This window comes from Giraffa tippelskirchi, chromosome 4 (genome assembly GCF_054371585.1).
Source record: "Giraffa tippelskirchi isolate mGirTip1 chromosome 4, T2T-mGirTip1v1.2.pri, whole genome shotgun sequence".
Classification (NCBI taxonomy): domain Eukaryota; kingdom Metazoa; phylum Chordata; class Mammalia; order Artiodactyla; family Giraffidae; genus Giraffa; species Giraffa tippelskirchi.
Genome location: NC_137278.1, coordinates 147,855,331 through 147,870,799, shown reverse-complemented (window position 1 = coordinate 147,870,799; position 15,469 = coordinate 147,855,331). Strand labels below are relative to the sequence as shown.

The following is a 15,469-nucleotide window of genomic DNA, read 5'->3' as shown; positions in this document are numbered from 1 at the left end:
AGTTGAGATGGTCATTCATAGAGTGACATACCTGGGAGCCACACCAGTTTCCAGAACCATATTTCTAAATACCATCCTAGCAGTCTCTAAATCGCAAGGGTGCCTTTGTAAGGTGAGAAACCCTCTCTCCTGGAGGTTTGTTTATTTTGCAGTTAGAAAAGGTAAGGGACTCCTTTGTGAGACATCGGCTTGGAATTTAAATGTATAGTATTGCTGACAGAGTGCTGAAAATTCATTATACGGTGTATTTAGCATTTTCTTTCTCTCCAGGTGGTGGGCTGGGGCTGCCCCCTCCCTTCTTCCCAGTCCCTGAGAAGAGAATCCTTGGGCAGCAATGACTCAGCCTGTCCCCTGTCAACTGCCGCTGCCATCCAGCCATGGGCTCACAAGGATTTCCTCACCACGGGTTTGTTGGGAGGGCTCACTTCCAAAACAAAGATTAAAATGCCTTTTCTCTTTAATAGTCTCACTGAACACTGTTGCTTGTTAATGTTCAGACACTAATAGCACTGGAAAGAGTCGTTGCTTGTGTCAACTCATCAAGTAGTCTAAACAAGCCGGCTGGAGGCTGGCCAGTTCTGGCCAGTCATTGACCACAGACACGATCTGCAAGGCTATTACAACTTGTGAAAGTGAGGGGTAGCTCTGCTTCCTGTCTAGCCCACTTCCCAAGGACTGTCCCCAGAAGCACTGGACTTTGAGGCCAGTGGAGGTTTTGGTCTAGCTCCTGCCTTAAGCTGTGCCTCATTGTTTAGCACCAAAATTGACATGTGTGGAAAAGCCAGAAAATTCTGGAAAAGCCGGAAATAAGAGCAAGATCTGAAGGGAAGCTTGGCAGCCGGAAGTTTATAATTTAGTTTTGTGGTTAGAAGGTGCTGATAGCTTTTGTCCTACTTGCGTTTTTGATGAGTGGGTGGATTTGTGAGAGTTCTCCTATTTGGATGATTGCTGGGCTTTTCCAGAGATGTTCGTTCCTCTTCTCTGGATTAGCCACGTTTACTCCAGCCACGTGCTTCCTTTCTACAAACAGAACCTTACAATCATTACACATCCCTCACTAAGGCGGAGGGAGAAAAATCTTCGAGTATACCCTTCTGGCAATATCAGATAAACAAAAAACTCGAAAGACTAATATTGAAAAAAATTTTTTGCTGAGACACATTTTGTTTCTAACTCTGGAGTATTTCCCAGGAGGGGAAAAAAAGTGTCTGTGTCTCTTCCATGGCTTTCCAAGATCCAATTTTGTCTCATTATTTATTTGAGAACTTTTTATTAAGTCACTCATTCTGTGCCAGGAATCAAGCTAGATAACAAGGATTCAAAGATGAAACAACATGGTTATCACCCCCAAAGAACACATATCCTTAAAATAAAGTTGTAGCTGTGATGGAAGGATGCTGCTGCTGCTGCTGCTGCTAAGTCACTTCAGTCGTGTCCGACTCTGTGCGACCTCATAGACGGCAGGCCACCAGGCTCTGCCGTCCCTGGGATTCTCCAGACAAGAATACTGGAGTGGGTTGCCATTTCCTTCTCCAGTGCATGAAAGGGAAAAGTGAAAGTGAAGTCGCTCAGTCGTGTCCGACTCTTAGCGACCCCATGTACTGTAGCCCACCAGGCTCCTCCGTCCATGGGATTTTCCAGGCAAGAGTACTGGAGTGGGGTGCCATTGCCTTCTCCGATGGAACGATGAAGAAAGCTTAAAAAAGAGCAGCCGAAAGAGGCCAAGAGGACTTGATTAAGGAGATTCTATTTGAACTGAAACATAAAGGACTATGGGGATTTGTCAGAGGAAAAAAAATCAGGAGAACAGGAGGAAGGGGGATGGTTACCCAAATAATTCAGATCTTCTGTCATTAGAAGGGGGAGGTCTTCAAGGGAGATAGGGCTGGATAGATAGATCATTCGGTGCTTTATAAGCAGCACGTAGTATCTACTCTTACATGATGGAAGGTGATCGGTAATTTCCAAACAAAAAAGTGATGTGATGTGATTTGCAGGTGAATAAAACTTCGCTTTTTACTTTGCTGACAAAGTTCCATATAATCAAAGGTATGGCTTTTCCAGTAGTCATGTATGGATGTGAGAGCTGGACCATAAAGAAGGCTGAATGCCGAAGAATTGATGCTTTTGAACTGTGGTGCTAGAGAAGACTCTTGAGAGTCCCTTGGACTGTAAGGACATCAGACCAGTCAATCCTAAAAGAAATCAATCTTGAATAGTCATTAGAAGGACTGATGCTGAAGCTGAAGCTCCAATACTTTGGCCACCTGATGAGAAGAGCTGACTCATTAGAAAAGACCCTGATGCTGGGAAAGATTGAAGGCAGGAGGAGAGGGGATGACAGAGGACAAAATGGTTGGATGGCATCACTGCCTCAATGGACATGAGTTTGAGCAAGCTCCGGGAGATGGTGAAGGACATGGAAGCCTGGCATGTTGCAGTCCATGGGGTCCCAAAGAGTCGGTCACAACTGAGTGACTGAACAACAAAAACAAAATATCGCTTTGGAAAACTGAATGCATAGGCAATGGGATCCACTCATCACCTATCATCTGGTCATTGAGATTGATCAGGGTACAGAGATAAAACTACCTCCCTATACATCTTTTTAATCTCTATATTGATTTTAAGGGGCTTCTCAAATCTCATTCCAAGGCTTATGAGAAAGTTTGTTGAGGAAGTTTGTTGAGGCTTCCCAACATTTATCTCTGTCTAGGTCTCAGTAATTCTTTTTTCTTTTTTTGCTTTTCCCTCAGCAACCCATGATGCCTTTTTTTGAGCTCAGTGGTCTTAAGGCTTTTCAAAACATATTCAAACTTGGAGTAAGTGAAGTCGCTCAGTTGTGTCCGACTCTTTGTGACCCCATGGACTGTAGCCAACCAGGCTCCTCAGTCCATGGAATTTTCCAGGCAAGAGTACTGGAGTGGGTTGCCATTTCCTTCTCCAGGGGATCTTCCTGACCCAGGGATCGAACCTGGCTCTCCCGCATTGCAGGCAGATGCTTTTACCGTCTGAGCCACCAGGGAAGCCCAACTTGGAGTAAAGCTATGCTAATTAAAATAATGTGACATTGACACAAGACTGGAAAGCTATAGCTATGAAAGACATAGTTGATTCAGAATCAAACTCTAGTATGCATGAAAACAAGTGAAAAACGAATCATCACAAATCAGTAGTTCATAAAAAAAAGTGTGATTAATACAAATAATAAATAAATAATAAAGCTCAATTGCATAAGTAATCAAGAAAGGCTAATCAATGCAAAGATAAAATAAAATAAAAGATACCACTAAACAAGAAAAATTAAATGTAATGCCCATGAGGTATTCTGTTACTCAGTAAAAGATGTAACTTTTATGGAAAGGCTTTTGTGGGTGTTAAAATTTCTTTTAAAAATGTTTATACCCTTGATCTCATGATTTCACTGATAGGAACATATTTTAAGAAAAAAAATGGAAGAATTACACAAAGATTTGTGCCCCAAAATGTCCACTGCAGCATTATTTACAACACACATTCTAAGAGGTGATTTATAAAGTAAGGATAACAGTCACTCTCTTTCACAGAAATGAGCATTTATTGAGCTTCTACTAAAAGTCGGTGATTAATTTATCTCCTATAACCTTCCCATGCTGCAGATTATAAAATCTGGGCTCAGAGGAGTTTGGTAATCAGCCCAAGATTACACAATTTTGGTGCTAACCCAGATCTGACATCAAAGCCTTGTTCTTTCTATCATACCTCAGTACTTCTACTATGAATATCCGTCAATTGTTTGCTTCAGAAATAGCTATAAGGATGGACTTCCCTGGTAGGGGAAGATTAAGATTCTGCACTTCCAATGCAGGGGACATTGGTTCAATCCCGCATCCCACGCGGTGCAGCCAAATAATAATAATAACTTTAAGGAATTCCATATCTCTTTCTATTGTTTCAACCTTCCAGCAGACAAGAAAGAGTTCTGTTTTTTGGATTCCTGTGTGTGAGCAGAGGAGCTAGTGCCTATGCTTTGGAGAGTCAATGAATTCATCTGCAATTTAGATCATTTGTTTCCCAAGAAAAAGTAGTGAGCCATAAAAATGTAATATTCCTCCTGGGAGTCTTCTCTGTCTTACTCTTGGAATAAATCCAGAGGAGACAAACACTTACAACAGTGAGTACATCCCAGATAGGATCAGTAGTAAATATTGGCTAGTCCATCCACATTTAGTGGTTAGTTATTTATAGGAATACCTCTTCCACTAGATAACCAGTTTCTCAGAGTTAAGGAAATACAGCATTGTCAGTGCCTTGAATATAGAGAGAGTACACTGTCTAGTGGCAGAAGCAGAGGACTACAGTTATTTCTCAACAGCCAGTAGCTTGACTCCGTTCTTACAGGAGGCACTAGTTGGCTTCAATTTTCGTAAAAATGGGAAGTGGAAGTAAAAACAAACTAACAGCCTCACATGATCAAAGGTCCATCAGAGTATAATTGCAAATTGCCAAGAAAAAAGTTGCAGGAACATCAAGTGTTGATGGTCAACAGAAAGGTCATAAAACAAATAGCATTGGTTTGCCTCTTGCTTATATTTTCTTATTTTGAAGATGTTTGGTACACTTGTAATCCCATGTAAAATTCTAGTCTGCTATCTTCAGACTGAACCATCGGCTTATTTCAGCTTTAGACTTTTACATAACAGGAAGAGATGGAAAAATCAGCCAAGTCACAGAGAAATATCTCCTCTTCTGAGCTTGCTCTCTTTATTCACTCTCTCCCTCTTTTCTTTTCCCCCCGCAAAGAACAGAACTATGCATTTCATCAAGTCCAAGATAACATTGATTATGAGACTAACTGACTTTGCAGGTATAATTAAGAAAGAAAAGTACTGCCAATTAAAATGGCAGGAAGTTGGGGAGAGCTGTAACTTAAAATTTGTATTTTATTTTTATTGCAAGAGTTAATTTAAGCTTATTTAGGCAGAGTTTTCTTTCATGTATGTTGCACTCACACACATATACAAAGGAAAAAATGAGCAAAATGACTCGAGTATGGTATTCCTAATGCCACTTCATACAGTATTCACTCTTCATCGTTTTTTGATTTAGAAATTTTCTCCACATACAGCTTTGCTGTGTGTACTATCAAAATGTTATGTTTGCTGCACAAGCATGCTCCACTATTCTCTTTGGGATTTTCCTTCAAGTCATAGACGCCCATTTCTACAAATGCTGGTCATTGATTGATCTCACCAGATCAAAAGAAGGCTTTCAGACAATGGCCAGAATTCTTATTTCTTCCTCAAATTATCTTTTAATGGTTTGTTGACTCAAATATTGAAGAGTTGCAGTTATCCAGTTATCCTTCCAAAATGACAACCAAATTCAAAGTTATGGGTACAAAAGCAATGACAATTATATCAGGACCTCTAACTGGCCAACATTGATTATAAGAGACCATTGACTGTAAGATGTCAGAAATGTTAAAACGTAAGTAAGTAAGTAGAATGAGAAGGGGAGGAGTTCCTCTTAAGTTGGTGATATAACTTTGTATTCAATTTTCACCGCATAGAGGGGATAGTGGGGGAAGGGGTATAGGGTTAGAGGTTAGGGTTGGAGAGCTCTCTTCTGATCATTATTTATTCAAGGTCTGAGGTTTGGTGTCCCATAAAGGACTCAGTGACTATAGGCTGACACCAATGTTTTTAAGGGAACTGTTTAAAGGTCTCTCAGGAGTATGTACAAAGAGCCTAGGTTTAAATCAGCATGTAGGTTTCATTTTATTTCCAACATTTCTAATTTATAATAATTAATTTATAGAAATAGATCCACCTTAGTAAGAATCAAGTTTCTTTGTTTGTCTCCTCCCTCTCACGCTCAAAGACTTGAAGGGAATCTGAGCCACTTAACTGAAAATAGATATATGGGGAACAACTTTTACCTTTAAGTTGAAGTGAGGCCAATTTGTATGTTGATTTCATTAAGGTTAGACTGGAGGCATTGTTTAGCTGATTATTCACACAGAAGTCTGGAATTAAAACGAAAAGTCAATAGATGGTAGTAGGAAAAGTGTTTTATGGTTAGAAAAAAAATACTCCTCCAATTGGATAGACTTGTGTGCATGCATGCGTGTGCTCAGTTGCTTCAGTCTTGTCTGACTCTGCAATCCAAGGACTGTGGCTCACCAGGCTCCTCTGTCCATGGAATTCTCCAGGCAAGAATACTGGAGTGGATAGCCATTCCCTCTCCAGAGGATCTTCCTGACCCAGGGATTGAACTCAGGTCTCCCATATTGCAGGCAGATTCTTTACCATCTGAGCCACCAGAGAAGTCCATTCAAAAAAGACTCTCGGTTCTTTTAGGAATAAACCACAGTATGTTGAAAGTATATTAACCTGGTCTACCCCATACATCAAAATAAGTTTTGGTTCAAAAGTTCATGCCATGACATACTATTTGGTCAACTGTTGTTTAATTTTATTATGTAAAATTTCCAAGTTTAAGAATGAGAATCTGACCAAAGCTGATAATACAAAATACAAACAAGCAGAAATAAAAACTTAATATGCCCCATGTCAGGAACAAAAACGTTAGCCTATTTATGTGTAGAGCATATCTTTACGATTTTGTGTAAATAAAATGTAGACAATTTTTTTGTGTGAATTCATTAAGTTTTTGGCTAAAAAAAAATGGAGAATGCAAAAAAGTAGTCCAAACAGATGTCCAAAAGGGTATTAACTATAATGTAGAGTAAGGTTGCATGCGTGCACTCAGTCGTGTCTGACTGTGCGGCCTCATGGACTATAGCCTGTCAGGCTCCTCCTCCTCAAAATCCTCTGTCTGTGGGATTTTCCAGGCAAGAATACTGAAGTGGATTACCATTTCCTTCTCCAGGGGATCTTCCCTACCCAGGGATCAAATCCACATCTCCTGTGTCTCCTGCACTGGCAGGCAGATTCTTTACCACTAGTGCCAACTGGTATTAACTATAGCCACTGGTTATTTGTTTACCTCCACATCACTTTGTATTACGACTTTGCATAGGGACTTCCCTGGTGGTCCACTGGTTAAGAATTCACCAGGCAATGCAATGCAATGTTCGATTCCTGATTGGCGCACTAAGATCCCACGTGCCGCAGAGCAACTAAGTTTTCATGCCACGACGACTAAGCTCACATGCCACAGCTAGGAAGCTCATGTGCAGCAATGAAAGATCTCACATGATACAACGAAGATGCTGTACGACTCCACGAATACCTGGTGCAGCCAAATAAATAAATACTTAAAAAAAAAAGACCCCGCATAGCTCTCTTCAATTAGAATTGAAAATGTAAAATTGCAACCAAAATATTTTCAATTTTGCATTGAACAAAATTTCACGTTTAGAACCTCTAAAGATGTTTTTGGTCATCTAGAAAAACAAGCAGGAGACATTTTCTTCATCCTGTCCTTTGGTTCAAAGAACTTATTTGCCTAAAACATCAAATGATATTTTCATATCTCATATTAGCTTTTTCATAATCCTTTCATGTTATATTATTGCTGACGGGTAATTTTCAGCCCAGCTTTCCATTTTGTGATTAATCATAAAAAAAGACTCTTCAGACAAACAGATAGGAAAGAATTTAATAGAACTGTCAGTTCTTTGTATCTCTGGAATACTTAAAACCCCCCTCACATTTATATATTTTTCCTATAGTCTTATTAGACACTAATTCTTTTTTTTAAAGAAACATTATTTTTAACAAAACATTTGTTTCTTCATTTGGCTGTGCCAGGTCCTATTTGTGGAAAGCAGGATCTTCGTTACAGCATGTGAGATCTTCTAGTTGTGGGACCTGGGATTTTAGTTCCCTGACCAGGGATCGAACCCAGACTGCCTGCATTGGGAGCTCAAAGTCTCAACCCCTGGACCAGCAGGGAAGTCCCTATACACTAATTCTTGAATGCTACAAGCTAATTTCCAGCTCTGCCCTTGTTTGAATTCTCACAAAGTCTGTTTTAATGAAGGACACACTAGTGGGATAGGTGGGGGAGATGGGTACATACTGTAATTGTGCTATGGTGTTGGCCAGGCATGGGCTTGCCGAGTGACTCAGTGGTAAAGAATCTGTCTACAAACACAGGAGATGTGGGTTCAATCCCTGGTTCGGGAAGATCCTCTGGAGAGGAAATGACAACCCACTCCAGTATTCTTGCTTGGAAAATCCCACGAACAGAGGAGCCTAGTAGCCTACAGTCCATGGGGTCAAAAAGGGTCTGACACAACTGAGCAGAAACACACATGCATACACGTTAGTCAGGCCACTTAGCTCAAGGAGGGTAAAAAGGCAAAGGATATGAACTCTAGTAGCAACAAACTAAATAGCTCTTTAGTTTGTTTGGTTTTTTTTTTGAACTGTGGTGTTGGGAAAGACTCTGAGAGTCCCTTGGACTGCAAGGAGATCCAACCAGTCCATCCTAAAGGAAATCAGTCCTGAATATTCATTGGAAGGACTGATGCTGCACCTCATGCGAAGAATGGCCTCACTGGAAAAGAGTCTGATGCTGGGAAAGATTGAGGGTGGGAGATGAAGGGGACGACAGAGGATGAGATGGTTGGATGGCATCACTGACTCAACGGACGTGAGTTTGAGTAACCTTCGAGAGTTGGTGATGGACAGGGAGGCTTGGCGTGCTGCAGTCCATGGGGTCGCAAAGAGTCAGACACGACTGAACGACTGAACTGAACTGAACTGAAAGAGCTCTGGTTGATCGGAAGGACCAGCACTTGTATCTTTATTGGAACGCCAGCTTCTTGTCACTTGCTCTTCATCCACACCAACATCTCAGGTGACTCCTGAATTATCCTGAGGCTCCAATTACTGTAACTGCTGTAGTATATTCTCTCCCAATCTCTGTCACAGCAAATGTGCTTGCTTTCCTCTTTTTAACTTTCCTGTGCATAAGGGCATGCATGCTCACACACGGACACACACAGTAGCTGATGTTCAGTAAGCCATTCTGAGCCTATACACTGGGAGCTATTAATGAAGCTTTTGAACTTCACAATAATGAAGTTCCCTGCCCCAGGGTGCTGTTCCCTTCTCTGCCTGCCTTTCCTTCTGTGGCAGGGCAGACTTCTCTTGCCTCCTCAGGGGAAATTCTGTTTCCAACAGCCAGTTCCCCAGTTACCTCTCCCAATTCAGTCCCTCCTTCTTTGGAAGAGACTCAAAATGTTATGGTGCTAGTGGTAAAGTACCCACCCGCCAATGCAGGAGATATAAGAGACACAGGTTCGATCCTTAGTTCGGGAAGATTCCTGGAGGATGTAATGGCAATCCACCCCAATATTCTTGCCTGAAGAATCCCATGGACAGAGGAGCCTGGCAGGCTACAGTCCATAGAATCGCAAAGAGTCAGACACAACTGAAGTGACTTAATAGGCAAAACATATTAGAGGTCACAAAATCATAATATCTTCATCTTTTAAAGAGGTAGTGTGGACAGGACAGGTATGGAAAAGGACAAGGAATAAAATAGCGTTTCTTCATTGTTTGTGTTCAAATGACGTGGGACTTAAATTCGGTGGAATTTTGGCTCTCTTGATTTCTCTATCCATGAAATGGGAGATTATGTATCCTGCCAGGCAGAGGATTATGAAGACTGTCTATCCAGCGTACTTTTTGTTTGTTCAAAAAGCCAATATAAAGTATTATTTCAGGATGAGTTGAGGTACTCTGCCAGATATCCATTTGAAGTTTGTCCAGAACATTAATACCTTCATCCTTTGTTTTAGGAATCCCAAAGCCTCCAACCCATTGGAAGTAACATGGCTGTGTTATACTTTCGTACAAGACAAAAGCATGCCTGTTACAAAAATGTCATTAACTTGAGCGGTAGGAGGTTTCACGTTTTCCGTTGTGTGAGGTTCACAAGACGTTGGGAAAGAGCACATATTTTAGCTTATATGGATTCTCACCCTAAATTAAGTTTACACTGAAGCACAGCTGAAACTGAGTTTCGCTTGATTTCCACCTGAATCCATAATTCATCTCAGGTTCACTTGAAATGTGCCCCTATCTAGTTTAGGACTGTAGGCAGGTTCACTCAGAGTCTCACAAGCCTCAGCAAACCTCTCAGCCAACTTGACCTGAATTTGAGGTTTTGATTCAGTTTGGAGTTTTCATTCAGGAGCTTTGCACAATCCTGGGCTATCTTGGGCCATGATCTGAAATCCCATCAGACTCACTTCAGACCGTATGGAGCAAAGACAGAGACCTCTGTGGCTATTATTACTGGCCACACATTCATTCCAATACGTCTATATCCTCAGCCACCTTCACTAGACTTCTACTGTGAATACTTTTTCTTAAAAAAAAAAAAAAAAAGACACTACATATTAGTCTCAGTGACTGCTAGAAATGAACTGGTCAAAAAGCTTGTCAATTTCTTGACACTCCATTACATATACTGAAGGATTGTTTCTGAAGTCTTTGCCTTTATTTCCGCCAACAGACATGTTTGCTACTTTTGAATTTAATAATCACCTTCAACTACATCATGTTTTAAGATCTAAAACGATTATTTCTAATTATGTTTGTAACTTTTGAGGGAGGCACTCTAAAATTTGTGGGATCTCCGTTTCCCGACCACGGATAGAACATGAGCCCTTGGCAGTGAAAGTGCAGAGTCCTAACCGCTGGACCACCAAGGAATTCCCCGTGGGTAACTTTTCAAGAAGGTCCATTATACAACTACAAGTATAAAGGTCACCAAAAAATTCTAGTCAGTCCTTTAAAATACAGTGTAGACCTTTGTAACTAATGAGACAATACGAAGTTGTATATTTTTTAAAGTCTGGCTTTTATACCATTGATTTTCCTTGTGCTACTTATTGTCCCAATGTGAAAATCTATTTGCATGACAATTCCTTATATATACTTCAATGATTCTTATTTTTATGGTGAACTGTACTTTGTTGCTGCCTTCAGCACAGATAACAGTAGATCATACAATGAAATTAAGTAAAACCATATAAAAGAGAGAAATTTCTGTTCGTTTTGACAATGGGGAGAAATTCTTATTTCCTTTGGTGAATAATGCAAATGAAGAATTTTTCTCACTTATAGTGCTTTAGGGGAATCTTGCTACAGAGCACTGGGTTTTCCCAGAAAACAATGGTTTACAATTGATTTCCTAGTTATTTCTCAAATCCGCAGGAAACAGTTTAGCTTTGCAGCATAGCCTTATTTATTTAAACATATTAGAAATCAGGTGGGTTTGAAACTGGTAAAATGTCTGAATCGAAGACTATTTGTAAAGAAATGCATCTGGATTCCTTTTAAGGATATATGGACATTGAAACATCACTAATAAAGTTTCTAAGTCAAATCCTTTGAAGGAAACTCTTTCATGAATAGAAGAGACAGTTGAGAATAAATTACCATCAGCAAGTCAACTGTTTCTAATAAGTGGGTTCTAGAAAACTATTTGTTCCTTTAAGATTTAAGAGTCTCCCCAAGTCTAGTTTTCACTATTAATTTTCTGGGTACACCTTGTGTTCACAGTGAATGGAAATGTATGCTTCATTCTGGCTTCTGCATCAGTGAGGTTTGGGAGAAATTGGGAAGCACCCCCCACCCTCTAGGCTGCTGCCTCCCTGGCTAATTCAATCATCACTTCCGGCTACATTTTTTCCTTTTCCACTGCCACCATATCCCAGGCAAACAAATGTACTTCCCCTCAACCCCCATTTTCTCTGGTGTTCAGTGAATCCATTTTCCAACCCCAGATCACCATCCAGCTTAAAACTTCCTTCATCTGTTTTTCTTCCTCCCCTCCCAGAGTACCATCTATGACAGAGAAGGATCCAGCCGATGATTTCACAATTTTACTAACGTACTTCTGTTCTCTGTTTCCTCTGCCAGAATCTCGGCTCAGTTGCTTATCTTTTGCTACCTGGCCTATCCATAGCCTTTGGAGAATTCTCTTTCCCTCTAACCACCCTCCTGTTAACCCATTCCCCAGAACACTGAGCATTTAACAACCTCTGACCACAGCACTCCTCTGCTCAGCCACCTTTCATGGCCCAGCCACTGGAAGCCTCCACAAGAACTGATCCCAGCTCTCTCCAATGTGAGCTCCTGTTTCCCACTGGGTAAACCTCACAGTTGAGCCAGTCGGGTGATTTTCTGTTCCCCAAACACACTATGTGCCTTCCAACCTCCTTATGTACTTTCATGCCATTCCTCCACTTTCTTCACAAAATGCCATCAACCCTTCAGAGTCAAAAACAAACATCAAAGTTTCCTTACAGGCATAGATAGCATAGAGTGTTAGTCACTCATTCATGTCCAACTCTTTGCAACCCTATAGACTGTAGACTGCTAGGCTCTTGTGTCTATGGAATTCTCCAGGCAACAATACTGGAGTGGATAGCCTTTCCCGTCTCCAAGGGATTTTTCCAATCCAGGGAATGAATCCAAGTCTCCTGCATTGCAGGCAGATTCTTTACCATCTGAGCCACCAGGGAAGCCCCTATAGCACACAGAAGTCCTAGCCATATTTATAAATATGTGATTGTCCAGAGCTTTTGTAAATCTATATATCACATAGACATATATATCTTGGACTCACAAAACACTTGATAGTTAACAAAGAACTTTCACCCAGATTATCTCATTTAATTCTTATATCAAACCCATTAGATGGGCAATATCAACAGCTGACTAACAAAGAAGCTGAATATGGGGAAGCTACATAGGTAGCTATGTGGGTTACTCAAAGTCACCTAGCTGAGAAGTGACAGAAGTAGGTTTCACACCCAGGTCTTGGAACAACTCTGGAGCGCTTTCAACCCTATCACAATGACCTCCACAGTAATTTCTGCAGCAGATGGGGAAAGAGGCCAGGTAATGGAGGGTCACAGGAGGTTTCTGAGGACAGCAGTGGCATGATCAAAGCGTTGCTGCAGGAAGATTGATCTGGTGGGGCTGCGTGGAGGGGATGGAAGCAGGAAAGCCCTGCTGGAAACCATCTTGCCCTCCTCTGAACTCCCAGGGCTCTTTGTTTATACTCTCTGTGCAGCATTAATCCAGTGGTGCAAATGGGTTATTTATTTGTTTACATGACTCCCTTCCTACTAACACTTTGCTTAGAGCAGAAAGGATTTAATGTGCCTTTAAACTGTCTTGTATTTTACAACTAGATTAATATAACTAGGTTCTTATCTTCTCCACTTGATTTTAAGCCTTGAGTATAAAAAGCATGGATTTTACATCTTTGTACTAACTGCATGTTTGACATAAGGCCATACTGATTGTGGATGTTCAGAATCTAACAAATGAATGATATCTGAGACATTTCTGCTAAAGATGGGACTGGAGAGGAGTTATGGCCAAATAAACTACAGTGTTTGATATTTCAAAATAATCTGCAACCATTAATAGGATGAGGCAAAATTATATGAGTTTAAATGGTGAGAAGACTGTGATAAACTGTTCAGTAAATCACAGAACATGAGACTCTCCTGGTGGTACAGCAGTTAAGAATCTGCCTGCCAATGTGGGACACAGGTTTGATCCCTGGTCCAGGGATGATTCCACAGGCAATTAAACTCGTGTGTCACAAGTACTGAGCCTGCATGCCCTAGACCCTGTACTCAGCAAAACAGAGAGTAACCCCCACCCCCTCAACAACTAAAGAAAGCCTGCGTTGCAGCAACAAAGACCCAGCACAGCCCCAAAAACGAAACAAATAAATAAATTTTTAAAATTTCTTTTAAAAAATCACAGAACACACACACATATATATGAAAAAAAAAAGGGGTGTGTGTGTGTTTGGTTGCCTCTGGGAAAAGTAATGGAATCAGGAAAGAGTCACGTAGAATTTTATGTTATAGTTTATATCCAGAGTTTACATAATAATTCTGTATGGTTTTGTACACACTGGAAAATGCATTTTGCAATGAGTTTGCATGACTTTTGTGTGTCTAGAGAATTTGGTAATGCAAGCCATATACAACTAAGGACTAATATTACAGTTCCATGTTGTCTTGGCACCTTAGCCAAGGTGACTAAAAGAACCATTTAATCTCTCCCATGTGCTGAATGTCTTCATTTAACTTAATCCTGAAGATACTTTCCAGGTTGTTTGTGTATCCACCTCTGAGTCCAATTTCCTTCTCTGCATTGCCTGGGCCCAGTAGAGGCAGAAAAGATGCCCTACACATGGCCTCCTGGTGTCCTTTTTTTCTTTACTTTTTAGGGCTTTTCTTTTTTTTTTAGGACTTTTAATGGTACATCCCGGTCCCTCCCAGTTTGACTCTCCTTCATCTCCTTGGAACTGTCTGCCTGGATCCAGTCCAGTTGCCTCCCACAGACACTGCAGTAAGATATCACAGTGCTCCTTGACATCTTCAGTGTAGCTCCTAGAGGCTTGAGTTACATGTGTTAAACCACCCTGGACCTGTTCTTTTACTTTCAGGAGAAAGAACAATGCTACCACTTCTGACTTCCTTCCCTCCATCTCCCTGCCACTCCAGGTCAACAATCATGATTTTTCAGAAGGAAATTATTTTCTTTAAAGATTCCATTGATGACAAAATACAGTCATTGGGTGATTACAACCTTTTCTAAGTATTAATACTTAAATAGTATTTAGAACTAGGGTTTTCATCGTTGGTCATTAGCCTTCTTTTCCTTGCATTTGAGTATTTTCTCTTTTGAAAAGTACACTTTTCCCCTTGATTTTTTTTTTAATTCATCCATGGCTATGTGTGTGCTAAGTGGTTTGAGTTGTGTCCAACTCTTTGTGATCCTATGGACTGTAGCCTGCTAGGTTCCTCTGTCCATGGGATTCTCCAGGCAAGAATACTGGAATGGGTTGCCATGCCCTTCTCCAGGGAACCTTCCCAACCCAGGGATTGAACTCGAGTCTCTTATGTCTCCTGCCCTAGCAGGTGGGTTCTTTACTACCAGGGAGATCCAAGGAGAACCAACCAGTCCATCCTAAAAGAAATCAGTCCCGAATATTCATTGGAAGGACTAATGTTGAAGCTGAAACTCTAATACTTTGGCCACCTGATGCGAAGAACTGACTCATTGGAAAAGACCCTGATGCTTGGGAAAGATTGAAGGAGGGAAGAAAAGGGGACGACAGAGGATGAGATGGTTAGATGGCATCACCGACTCAACAGACATGAGTTTGACTAAACTCCAGGAATTGGTGATGGACAGGGAAGCCTGGCGTGCTGCAGTGCATGGGGTCACAAAGAGTCAGACACGACTAAGTGACTGAACTGAACTGAATGTTCATCTCTCTTAACACTTTAATTATAATAAGAAAGGAGTCATCTTATCAGACAGCAGTATGTAATTTCACGTTGCATGACCAAGTGAACCACACTATAAAATATGAGACTACTGAACAATCTCCAGGAACCCAAGGAGATTGTTTGTAATTACCAGACATGCCCTACCACTGTTGTCACCATCTTTCCCACTTTCTT

General features: G+C 40.9%; 1 long non-coding RNA gene across 1 annotated transcript in view; it reads right to left on the bottom strand.

Annotated features, from left to right (window-relative positions):
• The window catches only part of LOC145545118 (uncharacterized), a 221,003-nt gene that overhangs the window by 109,167 nt on the left and 96,367 nt on the right, over nucleotides 1-15,469 (bottom strand). The gene's annotated exons all lie outside the window — the stretch shown is intronic.